Source organism: Lycium barbarum, chromosome 5 (genome assembly GCF_019175385.1).
Source record: "Lycium barbarum isolate Lr01 chromosome 5, ASM1917538v2, whole genome shotgun sequence".
NCBI lineage: Eukaryota > Viridiplantae > Streptophyta > Magnoliopsida > Solanales > Solanaceae > Lycium > Lycium barbarum.
This window is the reverse complement of record NC_083341.1, coordinates 129,143,124-129,155,057: the sequence shown is the minus strand read 5'-3', so window position 1 is coordinate 129,155,057 and position 11,934 is coordinate 129,143,124. Positions and strand designations below refer to the sequence as shown.

The 11,934-nt window shown below is 32.3% G+C and overlaps 1 pseudogene; it reads right to left on the bottom strand.

The window, feature by feature from the left end:
• Window positions 1-8,156: 8,156 nt before the first annotated feature.
• LOC132642718 (F-box/kelch-repeat protein SKIP11-like) lies at window positions 8,157-11,264 on the bottom strand (annotated as a pseudogene).
• Between the last annotated feature and the right edge of the window lie 670 nt (window positions 11,265-11,934).

Below are 11,934 nucleotides of genomic sequence, written 5' to 3'. Positions count from 1 at the left end.
TCAACTTGTCTTGAAACTTCTAAATGTTTCATGACAATTAATGATCCCTTATATTAATTTAGCACATGGAAAATTCCCATGGGCTTGGGCCATTATACCATGGCCGGCCACCCCTTGCAAATTTGGGCCTCACTTTATTTCTTATTTTTTTTTGTTATGGGCCTAACCCGGTTGGCCCCGAGTTGGGCCTAGCCCACTGACCTTTCGACCTTAAAACGTCCATATATCCTTGTACCGACGTCACCTGGGAACCCACGACCTATGGTTGGAAAGCTAATTCAATTATCTACAACTTCTATTTCTTGGTATTTTTCCAAATTCCAAACTTATAATACCGTTTTTGCCCCTCGAAGTCAGGTCACCCGAAAACGTTTTCTTAAAAATATTCGTTTGGAGGGCTTCCACTTTGATTTGGCCCAAGGGTCATTCATGAGTTGTGTTTAACTTTACATATGTGATTCATATAACTTGTCACATGTTCCAAAAAAAAATCTTGACGTGTGGGCCCCACCTCAGCTTACAAATAATCCGACGTTCAAAAATACGGGATATAACACGAACCTCTTTAAAAGTTATGTAATGATAAAAATATTAACTAACTATTTTTAGACTAATAAAAATATAGGAAATTAAAATAGCTAATCCAAAATAAAATGTAACTAAGAAAAACATGCTAGAATCACTACCTTGGTTATTAAAATCTAAGTGGAAAAAAATATTCTTTTTTGTAAATTTCCTTTTCATTGAAAAATAAAAGACGAAATTTATCCTAAAATAAAGTAAAACTTACTAACAATGAGATAAAAATTAAAACATTTAATGTATACCTAAAAAGAATATTTAAACGCTAAAAATGAGGTAAGAACTTAGTTCGTTAAAAAATTAGGTGTACAACTTTTAATCAAAGCATCATTTCATTGACTTGTATAGCCACTAGTCAACAAAATCGAAGCCGAAGTAGACAATGATCTCTAAAAAATAATTAAAAGGGCTATAACAATTATACATGTAAAACTCTCCGATTTGTGGATACAATATGTAAACATAAATGATTTCCCGTACCTTCAACAAGTTATTAAAAAAAAAAATTGACGAATAGCTTAAAGTCATTTAAATTGTAACATGGCTTTTCTGAAGAAAAAAAAAAAGACTCCCTCATTTTTTCATCCCGTCATAAGAAAGGTAAAACGAGTTGATGCACAAATGGAATGACAATAGATTAGAAATGGAAGATAAAACAAGATCGTGTCTACTTCACATTAAGAATATGTCACAATCAGACGTCTTTATAAGAACATCTTTATGTAACATCACTTTATTATAACAATCATGTATTTCGTAGAATCGATTTTTCATGTTAGGATATATTATATATTTTTTATAACATCATTTAGCTATAACAATAAAAAAGGACCGGAACAAACGATGCTGTTATAGAGGGATTTGACTATATTATTTTTTCTACTTGTTTACTATATTATTTTTCTACTTGTTTCTATATTTTGTTAAATACATACTAAGCTGTTTTTAATTTATCGCATTAGGCTCGGTTCATACTTTGGGCTTTTCTCTTTTGGCTATTTGGTCCCTTTTGTCTTTTTTTCTTTTTCTTTTAAAGTTATAATAAAATATAATGACAAAATTATGTAACTAACTAACTTTAGACCTAAATAAAATGTAACTAAGAGAAAGATACTAAAATCGCTAGCTAATTTTTTAAAATCTAAATGAAAAAAAAACATATTTTTTTTGTAAATTTTCTTTTCTTTTGAAAAATAAAAGACGAAACGTATCATAAAATGTGACTCTATTTTTGTAGTTTTCAATTTTTTAGTAGTAAAACTTACTGACAATGAAATAAACTAAACTATTTAATCTAGACCTAAAAATATTTAAAAGCTAGAATTGGTGTAAAAACTTAAGTTTGGTAAAAAATTAGGCATTCACAACTTTTAATCAAAGCATTCATTTAGTTGAATTGTATAGCCACTTGTCAACCAAACCGACGCCGAAGTCAATAATGATCTATGAAAATAATTAGAAAGACTATATACTCAGCCTGTTAATTGGGTCGGGTCGGCCCGGGACCGGTCCACCTAACTCGACCCATAACCGGCCCGGCCCCCCAACCCGGTAAGAGGGTGATGGGCTGGGCTAGTGGAAAAAAATTAGGAGGCTGAGCCGGACAAGCCATTTAACCCGGGTTCCGACCCACCGTGGGCCCGGCCCGGCCCACTTCGAATTAATTTTTTTTTTAAAAAAATATTTAAGTGGTATATTTGTGTATATCTTGTATATTTGTGTATATCTTGAATATGTTGTTCGAATGAAGACTCCCAACGGCTATTTAAGTGCTAAAAATTATAAAAAAATTGAGAATGTGATACAAGACTACATAAGTAATTTAAAATAAAACTTCAAACTTAAATTGATAACATTGCAAATTCAAAACATACAAACTTGAACAGTTAACTTATTACAAATGAAAAGTTCAAAACGCTAGCATCGAAGGAGAAATTTAAAGAAGAGATAAACTTCAAAGTTCAATTTTGTATCTTTTGTCCAAGTGCCTACGTAACGGACCGGTACCCCCAAAAAACCGGTTCGGACTTATGGAGATATATTTGACCACAATGTTGACATTTAACATGTTCCTCGTCTAGTCGCTCAAAATGCAACCACACTGGACTTGAAATTGATCTTCGGACTAGAGGAAGAGGTGGAGGATTATCATTATTCATTAAATTTAAATTTTGAAATTTGAACTTGGAAGTTGGAAGAGAGAGAGAGAGAGAGAGAGAGAGAGAGAGAGAGAGAGAGAGATTTAGATGAGTAGGAAATTTAGGGAAAGAGGAGAGTAGGGAATTGTGAGATAATATAGAGAAGAATGAATGATATTTATAGATTGAAAATAGAGACAAAGTATAATTTAAGGAACTTATTAGTTAACTTCAAATCCTTACGATACATGTGTACCATCACTTTAACCACCTATAAGCTTGGGGGATAACCTCATGTCCGTTACTAATATCATTTAATTCACACACTTTCCAACGCATGAAAACACGGGATGTAACAATAGTTTTTCAAAACATATTTCACCTTTTGTTTTGAAAAATATGAAACTTTACTTATACCTGTAAGTTCTAAAAATTATCAAGAATACCAAACCATACAAAACATACATACTTGTTAATTTCAAATTATGCAGAACATGAGATTTTAATAACAATTGCTAATAACATACTTACTAGCTACTACAATTCAAATTACAAAGATCCATCCGTGCAAGAAAAAAAAAACAACGGTAGTCACTAACTATTCTTTAATATAATTTCCCACATTGTACAAACAATCTTCACAATATAGAAGAGACTGTTTTAACTGCGAAAACATAATGGATACGGCTTTAATGGAAGAAAATGATAGATAGAATTAGTTGGGCATAATATATGGGTTTTTTTTAATCAAATATAAAAAGTTTGGGGTAGTTTTTAAAAGTTTTGAAAAGACCAAAACATAGATCTTGGCCCAAAAACAGGTTTGAACCAGAATTTGGGAATTTAAAAATTTGTTTCAAAATCTGTCAAAATTTTGTGGCCAAACAAAGATTTGATAACAAATCTTCAAAATATGCTCTCAAAATCTATGGTCAAACGGGATCTTAGTCTTTTTGTTACACTGTTATAAGCAAAACTTGAAGAAACATATGAAACTTACTCTAAATTTAATGATACAAACACTACTAAAAAATCGCTATTTTCTGCTAGTTAATTTGTAACATGACTTTTCTGAAGAAAAAAAAAAAAAGACACCCTCATTTTTACATCCCGTGATTAAGAAAGGTAAAACGAGTTGGTGCACGAATGGAATGTCATTAGAAATGGAAGATAAAACAAGATCGTGTCTGCACTCCAGAATATTTTATATACTTTACATTAAGAATATGGTACAATCAAACGTCTTTATAACAACATCATGTAACATCACTTTACTAACAATCATGTATTTTGAAGAACCGATTTTTTTATAGAGAGGTTTGACTATATTATTTTTTTACTTGTTTACTATATTATTTTTCTACTTGTTTCTATATTTTGTTAAATATACATACTAAGCTGTTGTTCATTTATTGCATTAGGTTCGGTTCATACTTTGGGCTGTTCTCTTTTGGCTATTTCGTCCCTTTTGTTTTTTTTTTCTTTTCTTTTAAAGTTATAATAAAATATAATGACAAAAACATGAAACTAATTACTAACTTTAGACTAATAAAAAATAGAAAAGTTAAATAGTTAATCCTAAATAAAATGTAACTAAGAGAGAAATATACTAAAATCACTAGCTTATTTTTTTAAATCTAAATGAAAAAAAAAACATATTCTTGTAAATTTTCTTTTCTTTTGAAAAATAAAAGACGAATCGTATCCTAAAATGTGACTCTATTTTTGTAGTTTTCAATTTTTAGAAGTAAAACTTACTAACAATGAAATAAAACTAAACTATTTAATCTAGACCTAAAGGGGATATTTAAAAGTTAGAATTAGTGTAAAAACTTAAGTTCGGTAAAAAAAATTAGGTATTCACAACTTTTAATCAAAGCATTCATTTCATTGACTTGTATAGCCACTTGTCAACAAAACAGACGCCGAAGTCAATAATGATCTCTGAAAATAATTAGTAGGGCTATATACGTGTAAAGCTCTCTTATTTGTGGATACAATGTTTAAACAGAAGATGATTTTGGGTACCTTCAACAAGTTATAATAAATTATTGGCGAGTAGCTTAAAGTCATTCATAACACGACTTTTACGAAGGAAAAAACAAAGGACACCCTCACTTTTACTTCCCTTAATTAAGAAAGGTAAAAACGAGTTAATGCACAAAATGGGATGTCAATAAAATTTAAATGGAAGATCAAGCAAGATCGTTTCTGCAGTCCAGAATATTTTATAGATCACATTAAAAATATGGTACAGTCGAACCTCTTTATAACAACATCTTTATATAATATCTCTTCACTATAACAATCATGTTTTATGTAGAACCGATCTTTCCTGTTATATTATATTATATGTTCTTCATAACAACATTTCGCTACAACAATCAAGCAATATCGAAACAAACGATGATGTTATAGAGATGTTTGACTATATTATTCTTTTTTCTATTTTTTTTCTTAAATACATACTAAGTTGTTTTTGATTTATTGCATTAGGTTCGGTTCATACTCTAGGGGATTAAGTACTAATCCAATATTAAGTAAGAACTAGATGTGGTTCATATAAGGTGATTATATTGTCTTCTTTTTTTTTGTCCTTCGTAACAAAGACTAATTTAACATCAAAAGATGAGTGTTCTAGTAAGTGTAGCTAGACATTTTATAAAATAGTGATACTTGTCATAATTTATAGAGAGAAAAATAAGAATATTTTATGATCCAATGTAGATTAAAACAGGTATTAAGATTTCATTTTTTTTTTTAATCGACAGCTGAATGTAATTTTCTTGCACTTTTCAAGTAACTTTGAAGTATCTTCCGGTGTTGATTGCAAAACTTCAACATATAAAATAAGAAACTTGATATTTCTTCTATCTCATGTTATAGGACACTTTTACTATCTAGGAAGTCAGATTTTAATTTTATTTTACTACAGTATACGATGATGTTTTAATTATTTCAATCACCAAAACTATAAATTATAGAATTCTATTCATAATAAAATATCGAATCTTTTTTAAGTCCATAAGAAACACATTATATTAAGAGAAAAGACATGTTTTAACCCCTGAACTTGGCACGAAAACTCACTTTAGCAACTAAACTTAAGTTGTATTTATTTACCCCCCTTAACAACTTACGTTTCAATTATTTTCCACCTCAAATGCTGACGTGGCAAAAAAAAAACAAAAAAATAATAATTAAGAGAGTGAAAAACAAAAAAGTGGACCCGCTCAGATTGTTTGACCAACGTTATGCTTAGAATCAAAATCTTCACAGCCAAAATCTTCATCATAATTGTTTGACCAACGTTGACCAAGTTCTTTCTCTAAAATTAACCATCATCATAATCAAAATCTTCACAGCCCTCCCCCCCGGCCACAGCCCCGCCCCCACCACCTTCCTTCTTCTTCTTCACAAATTCCTTTTTCTCTCTATATTCTCATCATTCTTTTCTTTTCATTTTCACCATTTTTTAGTTTCTTGATTTTGATTTTTGTTTTCTTTCAAAAATAAAGTTATGGAAGAAATGGGTTTGCTAATAATAATACTAATAATGGCCAACAATAACAACCAAAACAACCAATTTGGACGAATTTAAGTGTAAGTGAGACTAATTTGAGAAGGAGTTGGATGAAATTTGTTGGGGGAGATGATGGTGGTGGTTGTGGATAGGGGTGTTCATGGTTCGGTTTGGGTCGGTTATTGATTAAAACCATAACTAAACCAATTTAGTCGGTTTTTAAATGTCTAAAACCCTAACCAAACCAAATAAAATAATAACCACAGTTTGGTTATTGTCGGTTTGGTTCGATTTTTCGGTTTATGACTAGCAGCCATGAGACTTATCAATAAAACATTAAAAAGTTGAAAAAGACATATCTTTTTTTTTTTGTTCAAATGATAACTTTTATTTATAGTTTAAGGTGAAATATACATCATAGAAACATTTTCACTATTAGTGATAGTGTAGTACTCAAGTTACCCAAAGTTACTAAACTATTACATATAGAGCTAAAAACTAACTTAGTAGTGGCTGCATCATTTTTGTCATCTTAATACACATACCTGGAAATAAAGTAGAGCATAGGAGCTTTTAGTTGTTGTTTACAAACATACATATTAATTAAACATAAAGACTACCTAAAATTAAAATGAAAATATATGAAATAAAAAAACTTTGTGTAATGATCCCAAACTTTGGAGCAATAATTGCATTTTGCCCTCAATTCTCTCATTTTATTAACAAAACTTTGTGTAAAAATCCCAAACTTCAGATGTTTTTCTATCATTATCCCCAAGGCTAGGGTCTCGATTACAAGGAGTTGTTCTTTTCTGCTTTTTAGGAGGATTACCCACGGAAGAAGTATTAGGGCATTACCATGTGCTTGAGTTACAACAAATGCTGATGTTACTGAAATATCTTCTATAGGAACCTCCAAATCTACAACCTCTGTCCTTTTCATATGAAAAATATTATAAGTTTATGACTCATTCAAACAAGAAAAAAGAAAGGTATAAATTCGAAAAAAAAAACAACCTAAAATCAAATGGCTGACAAAGAAAGGCTAAAAATTTAAATTAAAGACATTAGACTCTAACGTGAGCTTCTGTTAGTAGGTTTACACTTAACACTTAAAGAGTTAAAAGACTTAAAGATATGGGCTTGGACATATTCTTAAAAATATGGGCCTTAAACAATCATGTGAAATAAGTAGACCAAAAATCAAATTAATGATTAAAAGGTATAAAATATTTATAATTATTTATGAAAAACTAATATTATACATATAAATAATTATAAAGTTTATGTATATAATTTATCGGTTTGGTTCGGTCATTTATTCGGTTATTTTTTAATAGAACCATAACCAAACCAAATATTATCGGTTTTTAAAATTTAAAACCAAATCAAACCAAACCAAATCAAATGTCGGTTTTTTTATTCGGTTTGGTTAAATTTTCGGTTTGGTTTTGGTTTTAACCAAAACCGTGAACAACCCTAGTTGTGGATGTGGGTTAAAGATGGTGGTTCTTGATTTTGATTTTTATTTTCTTTCAAAAATAAAGTTATGGAAGAAATGGGTTTGCTAATAATAATGCTAATAATGGCTCACAATAACAACCAAAACAACCAATTTGGACGAATTTAGGTGTAAGTGGGACTAATTTGAGGAGTTGGATGAAATTTGTTGGGGGAGATGATGGTGGTGGTTGTGGATGTGGGTTAAAGATGGTGGTGGTGATTTTTTTTTGGATTGATAATAATAATGATTTTTTTTCCGGTGGTGGCGGTGGCGGCAGCGGCGGCGGTGGAAGCAGCGGTGGCGGTAGCAGCGGCGTAGTGGTTGTTAAAAGTAGGGTGAGGATGAGGAGAAAGAAGAAGAAAGAGAAAGAGAAAAAATAATAAAACAAAAACAAAAAATGAAGTGTTGGTAATTTTGACATGGCAATGATGTGGCAACGACGTGGCAATGATGCGGCATTGATGTGGCAATGACGTGGCGCGAGTGTAATACACCTCCCATTGTGAGAGTGATATTATTTCTTTAGGGTGGAAAATAATTGAAACGTAAGTTGTTAAAGGGGGTAAATAAATACAACTTAAATTTAGTTGCTAAAGTGAATTTTCATGCCAAGTTCAGGGGTTAAAACATTTCTTTTCTCTTATATTAATAAAGTAGAAGAGTTGCAAGTAGAAAGGGATATCATGACTCATGCTTAAATTATTACAGCAAGGGTAGGGTGAGAGGGGGCCAACTCGTTTTGCAAAACAAGTATTTTCTAGGGGATTTGAACTAGAGCTATGGTATCCTTACTCTTTTTTAACCAAAAGAAAAAAAAAAAAAAAAAAAAGCACCCAACACCGCCACAGTAAAAAAGGATTTAAAAAAAAAGTTGGAATAAATTACCCATTAGCAAAAATTGTGTTGCACTAGAAACCAGATACTATCAATCAGTACCCAACACCGCCACAGTACAACACATGGGGCTGGTGCATTTCATATCTTCAGCATCCCATGACAGCACAGCTATACACAAAACTGCCCGATTGCTTACTCCCAAGTAAGTTCCATTGCAGCGGCCCTTCGCTCGGTACCCAAGAATTCACTTCAATATAACCTTCACCCATAGCCCTTAGGCCTCCAATTACGATCAGCCTCTCACCACATGCCCGAAAAGCCAAACCCCAGCCATTCATGGAAGCTACTCTTTCAGGCAGTCGACCTATGGTAACCCATGCTTTATTCTTCTTGTCGTACTTCCTAACCTCCATGTCAGCATAATCGGCCGCATACAATTCATTTTTTACAACAGCCACCAAAGGTGGCGCTTCGGATGTAGAAGACATATCATTCCTAGCTCGCACGGGAGACATGTTTGGGATTTCTGTCCATATTTCTTTTTCTAGATCATACTCCTCTCCGCATGTCAACAGCTTTGATTCGGCTCCTCCAATTCCTCCTATCACATAAAACTTTCCGTCCATGAAAATTCCAGAACACATCTTACGTGGCTTGTTCATGCTTGGCAAAGTCTTCCACGTCCCTGACTCCGAATTGTAAAGTTCGGCTGAGTTTAAGATGTTACCTTGTGAGTCACAACCGCCAGCTAGAATGGCAAACTCCGCCAGGCTGGCAGAAGCGAACAAACATCTTGGCACATTCATCTGCATCCCGGATGACCATGTGTTTGTCAATAAGCTGTACCGATAAATGACATGTGCCAAAATTTCCTTTCCAAAAACCAGCAACTCCGTACCAACCGCCAAAGATTCCTTGTCAGCGAACTTAAAGCATTCATTGGAATTCATAGTCAGGCAGATGCATCCACCGGCGGCGAATAGGGTCAAAAGCTTCCCATTCGAGCAGCTGGCAAGAGAAATAAACCCAATGCTCAACTACCCATTTTGGCGCTGCAATCTATAAAGTTCTCCGCTCTTAATTAAAGAGCGAAAGCTACTATTCAAAGATGCGATGACGCCATAATCTGACCTAGAACAACGGATAAGACAATTGATGGAATTGTCAGGGCCAATGGAATGAATAAGCAAGCTCGAATAAGAATTAGCTCCAGAATGACATTTATTTTCAGCTTGCGATTCTGAAGAATCCCCCACGGATAAGACAATTCCCATTCGGTTAAAACCATGAGACTGCTTTTGAAACTTGCATTTCACGTTTTCATTCTCCTGTTCATTTTCCAATGGCCTTTTTCCATGCTGCACTTCAATTCCATCAGGGCAATAACTCATGCAAACCGCCATGTTACTTTCTGCCCGACAATCCCTTGAAACCAAACTGGACTCGTCTTCTAACATATCTTCAGATTCAACCCTAATAGAAGAACCAATTCCGCGACCTTGCATGATCTGGGTCCTAAAAGAGTGATATCCATTAGAGAAAATTAGTAGAAAAAAAAAACTTCCCTAAAGAAAAAAATCTTCAAAGCTCATAATTAATAGGATAAATAAAGAAAATACAGAAAAAGAAATTTTCCATCAGCAAAGCACAGAATGAAATTTTCTATAGCTGTATATCATTTAATATAAGTTTTGACTATTAATTAAAGCAATTCTCAGTAACGCCATTGTCTTTTTTATGGATAAAGACAATTTTGATAGCACAAATGCAGGGATTTGTTAGGGAAAAAATCACAAACATCTATGACCGCTCATTGATTCAGATCAAGTTACTCCTTAAAAAAGATTCAAATATTAAATACACATCATAACTGAAAAACTCACAGTAGATCCTGGAAAACAATCAAATGACAAAAACCCAAACCAAAAACACAAGAAAAAGCTAAAAATCATAACTTTCAATTAAATAAACATGCAAGAATCCCAAATCTCCCAAATTTAGATCAAACAACACCCTTTTACGCAAATTCACCGAACACCAATCAATCAAAGACTAAAAGTTTGATCTTGCATTGTTACCAATTCAAATAAATCTCTTTATCAGTGCTTAAAAGGAAAAACACATTTAAACAACAACAAACAGATAACTGCTCAAGCGATTGAAAAAGGAAGAGATAAAGAAAAAAAAAAGATAAACAAGAAAGACTTACAGATTGGATAAGCTGCCTGGAATGAACTGAAAAGAACAATCTTCTTTTATATCTATAAAAACTTCTACCACTGTGGTTTTCTTGATTTTCCTATCTATATACTTTTACTTTTTTTCTTTCGTTCTATCTGTTTTTCTTTTTGTACTACTATAAGGGCAGTAACTTGTTTACTTTTTTGGTTTATTTTCTTCTATTTGGAAGAAGAAGAAGAAGAAGTTATGGGGTTTTCAAGATTTCAAGTGAGGACAGCCCTTGAATTCTCTATGAAAAACAAGTAAGCATTGACTATTGCTTTGGGGGAATAATCTAATAGCTTTTTCTCTCTACTTCTTCTCAATATCCCTCTCTAAAACTCTATTTTCTTTCAATTACTTAAATAGATTTTCTTCAATAGAAAAAAAGGAAAATAATTAAAGAAGGGGTTCATTTCATAGAATAGTTGTTTACATGTTAATACATAGACAACTGGATATTACGTGTGTGTGTATGTATTATGGATTTTTATAATCAAATACAGAAAATACAAAAGTGTGAGAGAAAGACAAAGAGAACGGTAGGAGAAAGGAGGATAAGCGAGAAGGATGAAGGTTGTGGGTCCCACTTTACAGCTTCGTTGAGGTTTTCATCTTCACCTCTCCTTCTTATTATGGTTTTTCAATGAATACAATTTTTTTAAAAAAAAAAAAAGGGGGGGGGGGGGGGGGGGGGGGGACAAGATGAAGCAAGAAATAAAACTTTTGTGCAAAGAGAAAAATACAGTGAGTTATATACTCTTTTCATGAAATATGTAAAATAACCTAAGGAATCTAAACTACTAAATGATAACATTAGAGTTTAAATAGATCAATTTAGATAGTGACATTTCATATAACTGATATCAACATACTTGATACTGATGTGCACTTAGTGTTATAATTTAGAGAAGATATCCATTCAACCTTCTTCTATGAATAATGAAGATGAACAAAGCATCAAACTAATCACATTGAACGTACTTAGTGTAATAATTTAGAGAAGATAGCGCATTCAACCTTCTTCCATGAATAAGGAAGATGAAAAAACATCAAACTAACCACATTGAATGTATATAGAGAAACAAACATATTATTTTCTTATTAAGCATTAAAACTACAACATAATG